General features: G+C 33.1%; 1 long non-coding RNA gene across 2 annotated transcripts in view; it reads left to right on the forward strand.

The window, feature by feature from the left end:
- LOC106884501 (uncharacterized) overlaps nucleotides 1–16,410 on the forward strand; it is a 113,361-nt gene that overhangs the window by 40,704 nt on the left and 56,247 nt on the right. For both annotated transcript variants that reach the window (XR_001411252.3, XR_016237731.1), the window contains exon 2: nucleotides 12,175–12,285. This is a non-coding gene — a long non-coding RNA (uncharacterized LOC106884501). The remainder of the gene's footprint in view (nucleotides 1–12,174; nucleotides 12,286–16,410) is intronic.

The raw sequence follows: 16,410 nt of genomic DNA on the forward strand, positions 1-16,410 counted from the left end.
GCTGTAGTAAAACGCATTTGTTGAAGGCACCACAATGTGAGACTGATCCCATAATCACGTGGCTGGGAAACGAACTTCTTAACCACACAGCCACATCTGCACCTATCGATTACATTAACCCCCTAACTCAGCTGGTACCTTATTGATGGCCGGAAGGGCAGAAAGTAAATCTGAACTTGGAGGGATTTAATGATAATTTCCTCCTTAATTATATTTGCTCTCTTTGAACCTTACAACTTCAGTGTGTTCTATATATATATATATATATATATATATATATATATACTGTAAGCTGAGAAAACAAACTTCCTGCAGTTTCCGCAGTTCTCTGGCAGATTCTATCTGCTCTTCATAGAGAACATGATATTACCAATTTCCTGTGCATTTCTAAAGATCAGATTCCTGAAATTCTTAATCTAGCCAATGTTTGTTTTCCATTGTTGATTCTGCCAAGGAGAGGAGTTCATGAAATTAAATTATTTCATATGTGATTCTCTGATCCTTTTGTGCAATTCAGGTTAGGGAAGTCTGAGAAGAGAGCGAGAAAGGGACAGAAGAAAACAGGGAGAGAGAGAGGGTAAGAATGTGAGAAAAAAAGAGAGAGCTATAGAGATGAAGAAAGTTTGAAGTAGATATGGAATTCAGTTAGATTTATCGAAAATGTCTTAAGCTTAGGCCACTATTTCAGGATGTAAACTTCCCCTTTACAAAAGACCCTACTTCTCATATCAGCTGCTGCTGCACTTACTAAAAGCTGACTTGAATTTACTTGTCTACCTATATCTCAATAAATAAATGCTATATACAATGACATTAGTACATGTTTTAGGCACCGGTGTGAGACATGGAGAAGGAGTAGATCCACTGATAGGAACCAGGCATTTTTATAAGGCTTACTAAATAACTGTGTTAATGATTGCCCAAGAAAACACTTGCTAAACCCTCAATCACAAATTAATTACTTAAATCTATTTTTCTGCTTCTACTTACTTTGTTTTGTTTTTTCTAAATTTTAACAGCAATATTTAATACAGTTCTAAATTTAAGAGATGAGGAATTATTTACATTATTTACATTATTTGCATTTGACAGATATTTGTCCTCATCTTGTTTGTTGTTAACATAACGTTTCGGCTGATATACCCTCCAGCCTTCATCAGGTGTCTTGGGGAAATTTCGAACCTGGGTTCTCATTTAGAATGGAGTATAGCAGAGTGGGGAGAGAAAGAGAAATCAGTGGTTGAAGGCACAGAAAAGAGAGGTGATCAGTTGAAACATCTTGGGTAGGATTGAAAATAATTGAGGGCAGGTGGTATTTGGGAGGCAGGGGCATGTAGTATGTGTGATACTGCTCTCAGCTGAGTGATATAGTAGATATTATATGTATTATGATAGTTCATATATATCTTATAATAGATATTACATTAAAATGCATTATAATATAGTAGGTATGTGTATTACAGTAGATTTAAGTATGATATAGTAGATATCACATATGTATTATAATACTGTACATGTTGTATTATGATATCAAAGATATAATATAGTAGATTTGATACTTCTTCATTATTTCATGTTTCAAGTTAGATAGAATTTTCTTTGGTGTTCTGTATCTGCAACAGCAGGCTTTCAATTTTCATTTGGAAAGGTGCATTAAGATATAATTAGTAGAGAAGGACACCAGGTAGAACACAGATCAATAATGATAAATCATTTTTATCAATTTGCTTTGTTTGATTTGAATTTACTATAAAGAATTTCTTAATGCTTAGTGAAAATAAGTAATCATTTGAGACCTTAATTTCCTTTAAAATAAGAAACTTATCTGCAACACAGATGTTGCAACTCGTGGAACCCTGCCTTTTTATTTTTTTTTTATTTTTCATTCAGGACATGCAAAAAAAAAAAAAAAAATCAAGAAAGAGTTGATTTTCTTTCAAAAGCCATATATGGGAACTGAACAAGAATTTTTCTATTTATGTTAGCAATGATTAAGGTGACAAACTGGAAGAAAGGTTAGCATACCAGGTAGAAATTCTTAGTGTTTTTACATCTTGAGTTCAATTTCCACAAAGGTTGACTTTGCCTCTCGTTTTCAGGGTTGATAAAATAAGTACCAGTTGCATATTGGTGGCCTATGTAATCTCTGAAATTGCTGGCCTTGTGCTAAATTTGGAACTACTATTACCAATGATTTCTGAGGCACAAGACACAGAAATTTCATTTTGCATGGGTGGTGGGCCACCACTTACATCTAACCCAGAACCTGAATGGAGTTCACTCTTTGTCTGCAGTCAATAAATTAAATACCAGTAAAATACTAGGGGTGTCAGTATAATTTATTGTTCTTTCCTCCAAAAGGTGTGACCTTGTACTTGTGTCAGTAATTATTATTAATATTAATGCAGGAATAATTACTTTTATTGTTATTGTAATCGTTACTATTATTAATTGTTGTTCGTCTAATTATCGGACTTTCATTATCTTCCTTACAACGACAGTTCGGAACTAAATGAATGCACAATGAAGAAAAAAGAAATAATAATAAAAAAATAATAATAACAATAATAATAATAATAATAATAATAATATTAAATACCTAAAGTGCAAACAAATCTATAATACAACAATAATGAATGTAAAACAATCTCACAAACACACAGAGCAAAGTTATTTTTGATGTTTAAGTAAATAGAGAAAAATTTTCATAAAACATTAGCTACAGGAGGTGGAATGGGCAGAGGTGGTCGTGGTTGGATGGCAAAAGAAAAAGTGAGAAGGAGAGAGAAGAAAATAAAAGCGGGAGTTGACAAAACAAAAGAGGGGAAACTGCATCAGTCAATTGGGAAAAGTAATTAAGATAAGACAGGTTTCTAATTAACATTTTTGCTTCATGTTAGCTTAGGTGAAATCAATAACAACGGGATCTATACTAATAGAGAGAGAGAGAGAGAGATACAGAGAGAGAGAGAAATCAAAACATATTCGAAACAAAAATATAGCAAGGAGATAGGAAAGTAAAAGTGAGATAAATTTCAGTTTAAAAAAGATTTTGACTTAGTCTAAAATTAATAATAATAATAATAATAATAATATCAAAGATAATTTCAGAAAACTATCTCAGAGTTCCCAGTTTTCAGCCTGTGTTTCTATTTTTTTTTTCATTTTAGTCTTGTCTCTATTTTATATTTTTGCATTTTTGGCCCTTTATCAATAATATCCATAGTTTGAGAAATCCATCAAGTATTGCCTTTCTTAAGACAAGAATTAGGTACTTCTCAAAGAACCATACATCAAGTATTCTACGTTAACAAAGATGTTCAAGGTTAAAGTTGTTGTTGGGCATATTATTATTATTATTATTATTATTATTATCATGGTTGGCGTTAGGAAGGGCATCCAGCTGTAGAAACTCTGACAAATCAGATTGGAGCCTGGTGTAGCCATCTGGTTTCACCAGTCCTCAGTCAAATCGTCCAACCCATGCTAGCATGGAAAGCGGACGTTAAACGATGATGATGATGATGATTAAGGTGGTGAGCTGGCAGAACTGTTAGCATGCCGGGCAAAATGCTTAGTGGTATTTCCATTCTGGGTTCAAATTTTGCCAAGATCGACTTTGTCTTTCATCCTTTCAGGGTTGATAAATTAAGTACCAGCAGCGCACTGGGGTTGCTGTAATTCACCAGCCCTCACCCCCAAAATTTCAGACCTTGTGCTCATAGTAGAAAGAATTACTACTACTACTACTACTACTACTACTACTGCAATGATGGTGACTACCACAACAGCGAAGAGGATTAGAAAATAGAATCTTTGGTACAAGCTTACTTAATGTCTTGTATTTGCTGCCCATGAATTTTTGTCAGTGTCATCTTGACAATTCAGTGACATAAAGTTTGATGGAATAGAATCAAACAGCCTATCCAAGCTCTATTCAAAATAATACACCCGACCACCTCTCATACAGCAACAGATATATTAACGAGTAATCCTTATCCTAATGATCATAATTAGCGTCATTGTGATTGTCATTTTGATCCTTATCATTATCACAATCATCACTCCCTTTGTTGCAGTTGCTGCCATTATTTTATTATTGTTATTATCAATATTATTATTATTGTTCTTGTTGTTATAGGTAATATTTTTGTGGGATTAATTATTTATTATTTTATATAGATGAGGTATTTAAGCTGTAATTACATTGTGTAGAAAAGGTATTATATATTTGTTTAATTATTTATGTATTTATTTATTTAATTATTTATGTATTTATTTATTTAGTTAATTAATTATTTATTGCTCTTTGCTTGTTTTAATTTTGTGTTTTACTTTGACTAATTTTTCTTGTGTGGAGATTTCTTTTCTATCCACTTCCACACACACACACACACACACACACCACTACATGCCAGAATTTGGTAGACATAAGCTGGAAATGAGCGTTGTTTCACCAACAATACAATTTATTCGCATGAATTATGCAAATGAGAAAATCTCATTTTCTAGCATGTGATACCTCACTTTCTAAAACAGATTTATTTTGCTTCCATTATTTCATATTATGTCTACCAGGAAATTTTAGAATACTACAACGCCTCTGCGCATCTCAAGTTTGCTTCTCAGTCCAATGATTCTGGGTTCAATCTCACTATTGCAACACCATGGGAGAATGTCATTTGCTTTAACTTCAGGCTAACTGACCTTTGCGATACATTGTGAGTGAAAGTAGGAACAAGCAAATGAGAAACTGCTTATGAAATGCCCCAGACTAGTTAAGGATTAACTTTTTTTGCTGGCACGAGAAGTTCAGGTGTGACAGAGAGGAGGTGAGAGATGATGAGAGATGTGGAAGGGAGAAGGATGTCAGAACATTACAGCTGGATGAGATAATTTGCAATTGTCTGGATAAAGGCTGTTGTGTGTTTACAAAGATAATAAGCATGCAATGAATTTGTGCTAAATTTTGTTCTTAAAGGTCTACAGTGATGTGTACCCTGGTAACCAACTACTTGAAAGAGATGGCCATTAGTTCTGTCCCTACTGTCCAGAACTTGCTTCCTGTAAATTTTGGTTGTTTTCCAAACTAAAGGAGAAGACAAAGGAACCTGTGACAAGGGTCCTGGACACCTTCACTTTGAGGGACTTCCATGGGGCTTTCACAAAGGGGCCAGAACACAAGTGCATTGAAGTCAAAGGATCCTATTTAGAAGGAGAATGCACCTTGTGAGTGGGGGGGGGGGGTCATTAGCACTGTTAATTTTTAGAGAATATTAGGATTTTCACTCTTCAAAGTAAATAAAATCAAAATCACTGTGAAATATTTTTTTTATCTACAGTCATTTAAAACTTTTAAAAATGGTTTGTAATAAAAAAAAAAAACCCAGAAGTTATCTATGAAGGTGAATGACTGCTGGACAGGACTAATGATAGTAACTTGGACATAGTAAGAGTAATTAGAAAATAGAATGGAGTTATTAATTGTGAAAACACAAAGTTTACAATGTAATAAGATTTTGATGAAGATGAATAACGATAACGAAGATGATAATTACAATGGTAGCAAGAAAGAAGAACTGATGTTTAAAATATGATGATGGTGATGATGATGATGGTGGTGGTGTAGGTGGTCAAGCTTCAGTAATGATAATAATTACAATGAATGAGATGATAAATGTTCCAATTATGGTCACCATAATTAGTGCTGATGATGAAGTGGTGGAGGAAGGGGGTGGGGAAGAAGAATGATGAAGGAAAATACAACAGTGAAATGGAAGGAAAATTTTTTTTTTAATTATGATATATATGTGGAGGCACATGGCCTGATGGTAAGAGTGTAGCCCCCACGATTGCAAGATCATAGTTTCGATTCCTATACGAGGCAGTGCATTGTGTCCTTGAGTAAAACACTTCATTTCATGTTTGCTCCAGTTCACTCAGCCGTGAAATGGGTAACTCTATAATGCACTGGTATTCTGTTCATGGGGAACGTTGCCCTACCCACTTAATCGGTGGGTATCCATCATATGAATGATACAACAATATGAAGAAACGCACTGTGGCCAGTGGTATATAACAACATTTAATAGTCTGGTCGATTCAGTGATACAGTGACGATGTATGCATGTCCATCAACACCTTCCCACTCCTTCAACCATCCCCTAGAAATCCCATGAAGGGGATGCCTAAGGACTTTACCCCCATGATCCTTCCAGCAATAGGGGACAGTGAAAATGGATGGATGGATGGATGGATGGATTGATGAATAGATGGATTATCAATCAGGTCTGAAGAATAATTTTTGCAGCATCGATAGTAAGTTTAAATGATGTGATAGGCAACATTATGTTTATTTTCAAGATGTCACCTCGCCTGCATGTTTATAACAGAAAGGTGATTATAAAACAAAAGCTTCCAAAACAAAAGTGAAGACACTCAAAACAATATAAGCCTTTCTTGCCAGCCTACAAAATGTTGTTTCTGGCATGTTGAGAAAATAAAATAAAGACTGGAATGAAACATTAAAATGTTAGCAAATACCTTGCTTCCCCACAAAGGTAACACAATGCTATAATGAAATGTAACAAGATATATGCTGTTTGTATTGTCAAAGGAATTCTATCAGAATGCCTTAAAATTTCGAATTTTATGTAAAATCATGAATCATTCTAAATGTTTAAACATTTAATTTTCTTTGTATAAACGTGTGTGTGTGTGTGTGTGCATGTGTGCATATGTGCACATAGAGCTATAAGCATACATAACATACATATACACAAGCATACAGATATGTATGCATGATATGCATACCTACAGGTATGCATATATACATGCATACACACATACATGTATATTCATGCACACGCATGCATGTATGCTCATATACAGTAATATGCATATATGTAGGTATAAATCAAAGTGGGATTTTATATATATGTATGTGTTTGTGTGTGTGTATTTGTGTATGCATATATATTTATGTGTGCATATGTGTACATATATGCGTGTGTACATATATGTGTGTATATATATATATATATATATACATATATACATATATATGTATGCAGGTATATGTATATATATGTATACATATGTATGTATATATGTGTGTGTATGTATGTATGTAGCTATGTATATGTATATACATACATACATATGCATTTTGACATAAAACAACAAAACAACATCAATAATCATAAACATTTATACAAATATTACAATTCAGAATGGTGGTTGTCTTTTTATCTCCAAGACTTAAAAATTCTTTTACACATTCCCAAGTTCTCCAATGGTGACAGTGAAGCAATTTTTATGGCTGTTTTTGTTTTTTAAAATTTTATTCTATTCTATTTTATTTCATCTTATTTATTTGTTTATTTATTATTTTTTTTTCACAGTTGTCAGCATCTGGGAAATGTCTCTATCTGTTACATTTACGTTAATCAACGCTGATTTATCCTAAAATTCTTTAGACAGAACACAAAAGCAAGCAACTGAGGTAAATTTTTATTTTAATGAAGACAACAGCCAATAACAGAAGAAACGACAAACCACCAGGAGTGATGTGTGCACAACAAAAGAAATGTTTGTTTCTGTAAGAAATATGAACAAGCAAAGAAGCCATGTGAAGAACATCAAAATAATGATGCAGGAGAGGCTGTGTAGTAAGTTGCTTGCTTACCAACCACATGGTTCTGGGTTCAGTCTCACTGCATGGCACCTTAGGCAAGTATCTTCTACTATACACTCAGGCCGACCAAAGCCTTGTGAGTGGATTTGGTAGACAGAAACCGAAAGAAGCCCATAGTATATATATATGTGTGTGTGTGTGTGTGTGTGTGTGTGTGCATCTGTGTTTGTCCCCCACCCCCACTATCGCTTGACAACCGATGTTGGTGTGTTTACGTCTCTGTAACTTAGGAGATGGGCAAAAAGAGAGCGATAGAATAAGTACCAGGCTTACAAAGAATAAGTCCCAGGGTCGATTTCTTTGACTAAAGGTGGTGCTCCAGTATGGCTGCAGTCAAATGACTGAAACAAGTAAAAAAAAATGTTAATACCATCTAATGTAAGTTGGTAATAGCAGAGCCATTACAGCATCATCATCATCATCATCATCATCATCATTTGGTATCTGTTTTCCATGCTGGCATGGGTTGGGCAGTTTGACTGAAACTGGTAAGCTGGGGAGCTGCATCAGGTTCCATTCTGATTGGCATGGTTTCTACAGCTGGATGCCCTTCCTAATGCCAACCACTCCCAGAGCATCAGATATAATGCCTTGCTGTGTTTATTCAGGTTGGGAGGTTGGGAGGTACTTATTTTATCAACCCCGAAAAGATGAAAGGTTAAGTTGACCTCGGCAGAATTTGAACTCAGAACATACAGACCGACGAAATGTTGCTAAGCATTTTGCCCGTCATGCTAACAGTTCTGCCAGCTTGCTGCCTTAATAATAGTAATAATTATTATACAGACAGACAGACAAACAGGCAGGCAGGCAGGCAGGCAGGCAGACAGACAGACAGACAGACAGACATGTAAGCATTCAGTGTAGAAATCCTATTAAAAATTTCTACAAATTGTAGTAATGCTAATTTCTATCTTCCAAAATGCTTCCTAGTCCCTTAAGCAACAATCCCTGATTACCAAATGTCACATAGATCAAATAATTTTATAAAAAACGGTAAAATTTAATTCTTTATTAAATATTACCACAGTTCACTGTCAACTATCGTCTGAAAGGCTTGGAATTTATCTTATTAGTTTTTTCTAAATGATTTCTATATTTGACTCACACTCTATATTACTCTATAAAAGGCAGGTAAAGTGCCAAAGTGCCATAATAGTAAAGGTGACACAAGAAGCAACAGAAAAAGAATTATATAGAAGAATTCGATGAGTGTTGACTAAAGATGGTTTAAAGATCAGCAGAAGAGATCGTTTTGTTTTTATTTACTTTTGAATAAAATCCAGCTTTGGTTTATTTCTACTAATTCCAGTAAGTGTTTTGAGATTTTTGAATGATACAGACAGCAAAGTTACCACCACGTAGAATTATGGAAACTGGAAAATTTTTCATACATAAGCTTCCAATCGAAACAGAGAAATGGTAAAATGCTTTCAGAAATGTTGTCTCTAGACAATAACTACAACTTAATTTTAGACCTAAATTAAGACAAAACTAAAGTTATTGCTTGTTTCAATGGAGAATTTTAAATAATTAAATTAATAATAGAACAGTCAATATGGATTTGTAAACACAGCAATGTGTATATATATGTATATATATATAGAGAGAGACAGATTATATTTCATATGTAGTTTCAGGCAGACGTGTGTATATGTGTATGTATATATATGGTAAGTGTTAATATATACTAAATGTGTAGAGTGTATATTACTCTGTATTGTTGTGTAATCAAGCTTGTACACAACTTCACAAACACACACATACATATACAAATATATATACATTTGTGGATATTATATATACACGCACACACACACATATACATAGGTGTATATATATATATATATATATATATATATATATATGTATATATATATATACACATGTATATATATGTACACGTATATATATGTGTATATATATATATACGTACATATCTATCCATATATATACACACACACATAGATATATATATGTACATATACATACATACAAACAAACATATAAATGTATACATATGTGTGAGGACGTGAGCATGTGTGTGCATATATATACATACATATATGTATTTTTATACATATATATAGTACTATATATATGCATATACAAACGCACACACACACACATACACACCTATATATATACAGATGCACATATATCATTTTTAAAGTAAATTCAGTTATACATTGTAAAATATGCAAATATGTGAATTTTAGTTCATACATGCATATATGTATAGATACATATATACACACATGCTTGATATGTGTGAGTATGATAACACACATACAAGAATATATATATATGTGTATATATATATATTTTAGATCCACCCAGTAAATGTTGAATCAATATGTCATCTTAGCAACAGTTTTGCAGTTCTGACCATAAATTCACGTGGCTAGTTAGCAATGTTTTAGCGATTTTATTTCAATTCTATGATAACCGCAACTGAAGATTGTCATGTACAGCTATAAGTTAATGGCAGGACGGATATGGATATGTTAACAGCTTTACACGAATGATTTATACTTTCTTGCATAGATACAGACACATTCAGTGTTTATCATAAATATCATATAAAATAGGGAGACAGAGAAAAAGACATATATATGTATGTTTATATATATATAATATATATATATATTTATATATGTTTATATACATGCACACACACATATATATATATGTTTATGTCTATCTATCTATTTATCTATCTATCTATATCTATCTATCTATATATATATGTATATATATATATATGTTTATATACATGCACACACACATATATATATATGTTTATGTCTATCTATCTATTTATCTATCTATCTATATCTATCTATATATATATATATATGTATATATATATATATCTATATATATATATATATATATATATATATATATATATATATATATATATATATATATAGCGAGAGAGAGATAGATAGATAGATATTTATATATGTTTATATATATATATTTGCATATATTATAAATATATTATAAATATATATGTATATTTATATACATATGTTTATATACATGTTTATATATTTATACAAGAATCTCCCCAAACTAAATGAGTCTATGTTTTCCAAAATGGAGGCACAAACCTTTCTCCATGTGATCGGCTTGAAAAATTGTTAAGACACTAGGATATTTTCCTACTTTTCTTAACATGAAACCAATGGTAGCCTTAATTCATAAATAAAGAAATTATATCCACCAATGTGGTGTCAAGTACTCATTTTCATCATTCGATATTTATGTATATACACACACACATCCATACATATATATATACATATATATATATATACACACACACACACACACATGCATGCACACAACAGGCTTCCTGCAGTTTCTGTTTAACAATTTCCCTCACATTGCATAGGATAGCTCACAACCACAACAGAAAACACTTATCCAAAATGTCATGCAGTGGAGTGGGACTGAACCCAAAACCACAGGGTTGCCAACCAAACTTCTTAACCACACAACCTGTACTTAATTTAATTCATGAAATAACCATCTTTAGCTTAAATTTTTGTCTTCCCCACAAGATATCGTATTTTGATACTAATGATTGCGTTTATTTAAATAATTAGCATAGGGAATTAAATAAATGGAAGATATCATTAATTAATCGAAAGAAAAAGAAAAAACAAAACAAGATTTTACAGAAATTCAAAGTGACAAATACTTTGCCTCCAGGTAACAAAATCCTTTTTTATGTTTCAGGTTTTATCTCAATGTTAATCATTATTCCTTCATAATTATCTTCGCCATTTGTGTACCAGTTTGCCTTTTCTAAAGTCTGTCGTATTTTTATGCACATGCATAAGTAGTTGCTATTTAAATCTATTTGCTCGATCAGAGTTAAACCTGTGAAAATATGTCAATCAATTCTGCCGGAATGCCAGGGAAAAATAGGTTAGTTTCTTACTGTTTTATCATCTACTTTTCCATGCCTGTATGGATCAGACGAGATTCATTATTGTTTTACCATCTACTTTTCCATGCTTATATAGACCAGGCAAGATTTATTAAGGTAGAATTTCTGCAGCTACATGTTCTTCCCTCAGTCGTTCAGATCTTGTGCATTCCAACCCTATCAATACACTTGGTCCTTCACATTGGTCGTAACCCAAATATTAGGCTGAGAATGACACAGTAAAACCACCACATCAATCATTGCTCATCATACACTTGTGTTGTGAGTCAAGACATGCGATATCACATCTTTTGTTTCTGATGATTCTGGATAATTCCGGACTTCCATACAATTATTGAGGTGAGAGCTGATGAGCCAAAAAGTGATAGGTTCCTCACAAGCAACTTTACTTTTAGTCATTGTTTAACCCTTCACTGTTCCGATTACTCTCCCACTTATTCACATTGTTTTGAATTATCATGCTTTATCTCATAGCTTCGAGATTTCAATGATGTGATTGTTTATTTGTTGTTAGGAAGAAAACAGCAGAGAGAAGATAGACACCACCAGCCCTTGTTGTTGTTGTTGTTATTCCTTAACACCAAGACAGCCGGGACAGGCAGACCAACGATCAAAGGCATTGCAGGTAGGACCATCCAGCTTAGGTTTTTGTTTTCCATTTTTTTCCAGGATTATCTAGGATTACATAATCTAATGTGTCCTTGTCTTTCAGACAGTAAAATGTAATTTGAGAAAGATTTGTCTGTTATGTCTAGCAAAGCAAGCAACCACACAAGAGGGTCTCTCTCTCATTAGCTTGGATAGACACTAGCTTCAACAAAAAAGTGAGAAATAAAAAAGAAGGAAAAGGAAATAGTGACACACCGCTGAGATAAGTCTATCAAATAGCAGACATATTATATCACATGACAAAACAGAAAGAGCAGCTGGAAATGTCATGTGACCAGGCAGACAGTTGAATAAAATACAATGCTATTTTCTTTGTTTGTTATGTCTTACTTTGGAGACTGATGTAATTTCATTTTGTAGTAAGTTGTATATTATATAACTTAGTTATATAGTTTTATACTAAAGATCATAGGTATATAATTATGTATTAAACATTGTAGCTTTATAGTTGAACATTAACCCTTTAGCATTCAGTTTATTCTGTCAACTGTTTTGTTTATTTATTTACATTGTTTTGAATTAATCATGAATTATCTTGTAATGTCAAGATTTCAGTCTGATTTGGCATGGTTTCTACAGCTGGATGCCCTTCTTAATGCCAACCACTCTGAGTGTGTAATGGGTACTTTTTATGTTCCACTGGCACAGGTGCCATTTTCCTGATACTGGTAACAGCCATGACTACAATTTCACAGGTGCCATTTACATGATACTGGTAACGGCTCCTTATTTATCACAATTTAATTACAAGTAAAGAAAAGAAACAAAAGAAAAAAAGAGGAAGAATAAGTAGCAGCAGATGGAGGAGAGGGAGCAACAGGCTGCACACCCTGAATAAATGGCTTGTTCAGCCATGCCCCATGGATATGACCATGATGGCAATGCAGCAGAGGATGGCCAGTAACACTTACTGCAACAGACACTCCACCTCATGGAGCTCAGTTCTCAGACAGGACCCTGTTTTCGTGATTTTGCAGAGGAAAATGATAGTGCAGGGTCCAAGAATACCTGAGGCCTTTATTGCAACTAGCACAAACTGATAGCAGCTGGTCAGGTCCCTGTATTTTTTTATTTTCCTTTTCTCTGCGTTACAGGCAGCAATTCCTAGGTTTGCAGCCAAAGCAATCAGGTTGGACCCAGAGAACATGTCATTGCACATTGCATCCTAGTTTAGGGATCTACCTCCCTTGTGTGGAAAGAAAGTTATTCCGTCAGGGCGGGGCACTTTATTAATTTAAACTTTTAATCTGTTCTACAGTTCAGCTTAACAACATATGTTTCAAATTAAACAGTAAAACTACAATGCTTCTTATCTGTTTAAAAATTCCAATTAGTTATCATTTTATACCGATGGTTAGCATTATCATGTCTAAAACATATTAGTAATAATTTAATTGTTTCAATTGATCTTATTTACGAAAAATATAATAATTAAGCAGAATTATAGCATGACGAGTTTAATGCATGAAAATAGAAACACTGAACAGTAAACCTATTAATTAACATTTGATAGAAATTAAGCTTGCCCATCTACCATTACCTTCCAATCTAATTATTTTAATCTGGTTTATTTGAAGTGTTTTGGATTTCAGAAGCATTAAAAGTATTTCATTATCCTCAAACACAGACTCATTCATAACAGTTAAACTTAAGTATAGTCTCTATGGCAATAGATAAATTGTGTGCAGAATCACTGAATTGGAATTGATAACTTGTAAGTATTTAATCTAAAATGTAATGAAACTTAAAAGTATTCTGTATATTGGATCAGTCTTAAATACCCAGGTACTTAAAAAGTTTGAAGGTAGTATAGTACTCCAAAGGTGGTGAGCTGGCAGAATTGTTAGCAGGTTGGGAAAAGGGTTAAAGGTATTTCTTCTGGTTCTTTACGTTCTGAGTTCAAATCCTGCTGAGGTCGATTTTACCTTTCATACTTTCAGAGTTCATAAAATAAAGTACCAGTCATAGCTTCTATGGTTTGATGCCCTTCCTAATAATGCCAACCTCTCCAATAGTGTAATGGGTGTTCTTTCTATGCCACTGGCATGGGTGCCAGTTACATGACATATGCATAAAAGTATGTATGCATGTGCATGTGTGTGTGTGTGTGTGTGTATATATATATATATATATATATATATATATATATATATATATATATAGTAAGAATTTACAAAAAACAAAAGATGAAGACGGATGTGTAAACAAAACAAACAGGTGTATTAGTTTAATGCTTGGGAAGTGAGAAAGTCTTTTACGTTTTGAGCCTAAGCTCTTTGACAGAAAGGAACACAGAAATAAACAGGGAAAGAAAATAGAAAAAGGTTTAGTGACTAGCGATCTATCATGGCGAATATATATACACATATTCTTCATTTAGTTAGCAGTGCATAGATTCACAACTGCAGCTCTAGAGACTTTTGATGCACACCTATGATATATTAAAACAGATACCGTTGTTACAAATGGTTGCATTCTTTTCTGAAATCTAAACTCCCCAAACTTCAATTGGCAGAAACTTAATTCAAATGGCAGCCAATCAGAAAAGGTAAAAAGAAAAAAAAAAGGGGAAAAATGTAACAACCACTATCTGATGTTTGGTGGTTAGCTTTACATTATATTGGAGAGCTTTCAGATCAATATAATATGCCCAGCCAGTCTAGAGAAAGACCTTAGAAAGCCATAGAAACTGTACTTTTTCATGAGATAATCAAATATAAAGAGCAAAGTGATTTATGTTGGAAGCTGTGTATATGCCTCTTGCCTCACTACATAATCCAGTTCCGAGTGACAGGGTAGGTTTGGAGAATACATGATCTTCAATATCCGTTTTATATTTCCTTATTTTTAGTTTTGCACTTTGAGTTAATATTTTTCTTTATTTTATCCTTGTTTTTGTTTTGGTCTTTTTACTTTGCCCAGTCAAAACATATCTGATTCGAGCAGATGAGCTAACATTTTTTTTTTTTACTGTTGTTGTCATTATGCCGTGAGGATTTCCAATGATATTTCAGAGTATTTCGACTTATTTTTGTGACAATATCTGTCAGGTCATGGAAATTTTCTCGATATATCTTCCGAAGGGAACTAACGCATAAACCGCTTCTCCATCCCAGTAGTTATATCATCTGTCAACAACTATATCCGTCTTCAAACGACGGTTTCTGCGCGATGTTAGTATATTTGACTTGCACAGATTCACACACACACACACACGCACAAATATATATATATATATATATGTGTGTGTGTGTACACATATATACATACACACATACTTTTATATGTGTGTATGATTATAAATACAAACACACACATACACATATATGTGCACAAATATAACCAAACCTGAACAAACAGAGTTGCACTTACGCATATATCGAATATATGTAGCAATGCTACTTCTATAGGAAAATACATATACAAATTTATGCATGAATAGATACACACAGCAAAGAGGCATCATCATTTGTATCCACACACTTACACATACACACATACAGATAAGTATGAATACATATACGTATATGCATACATAGACACGTACTTTTATGTATATATGCTACTACTTTCATTTGAATTCATTTATTTTGACCACAAATCTATGTATATATGCATGTAAACAAATATTTACAGTGTGTCAAATAACTATTAAGAACATACTTATTCAAACACATATTCACACACACAAACTGATATATATGTGTATATTTACATGATTATATATATATGTGTATCTGTACATATATATGTGTGTGCGTGCCTATTTATGTGTGTGTGTGTGTGTGTGTGTATATATATATATATATATATATATATATATGTATATATACACAGCAGAGAGGATGGACGTTTTTGAAAAATTCACAAAATCATTAATGTTAGCTGCCAACAAATTTTATTGACATCAATGTGTTCGTATTGAATTAGTATTTGTCAAAATCAAGTGTGAAAAACAACATTCAACATGTGGAGTCCATTTTCATAGATACATTTCTGGAGGCGTTCTTGGAAGTTGGCCCCCATTGCACTGTCAGTTTGGGCAACTTCCACACAAATAGCTTCCTTCAAATCGTCCAAC

This window comes from Octopus bimaculoides, chromosome 21 (genome assembly GCF_046866305.1).
Source record: "Octopus bimaculoides isolate indiv1 chromosome 21, ASM4686630v1, whole genome shotgun sequence".
In the NCBI taxonomy this organism is placed as follows: Eukaryota; Metazoa; Mollusca; class Cephalopoda; order Octopoda; family Octopodidae; genus Octopus; species Octopus bimaculoides.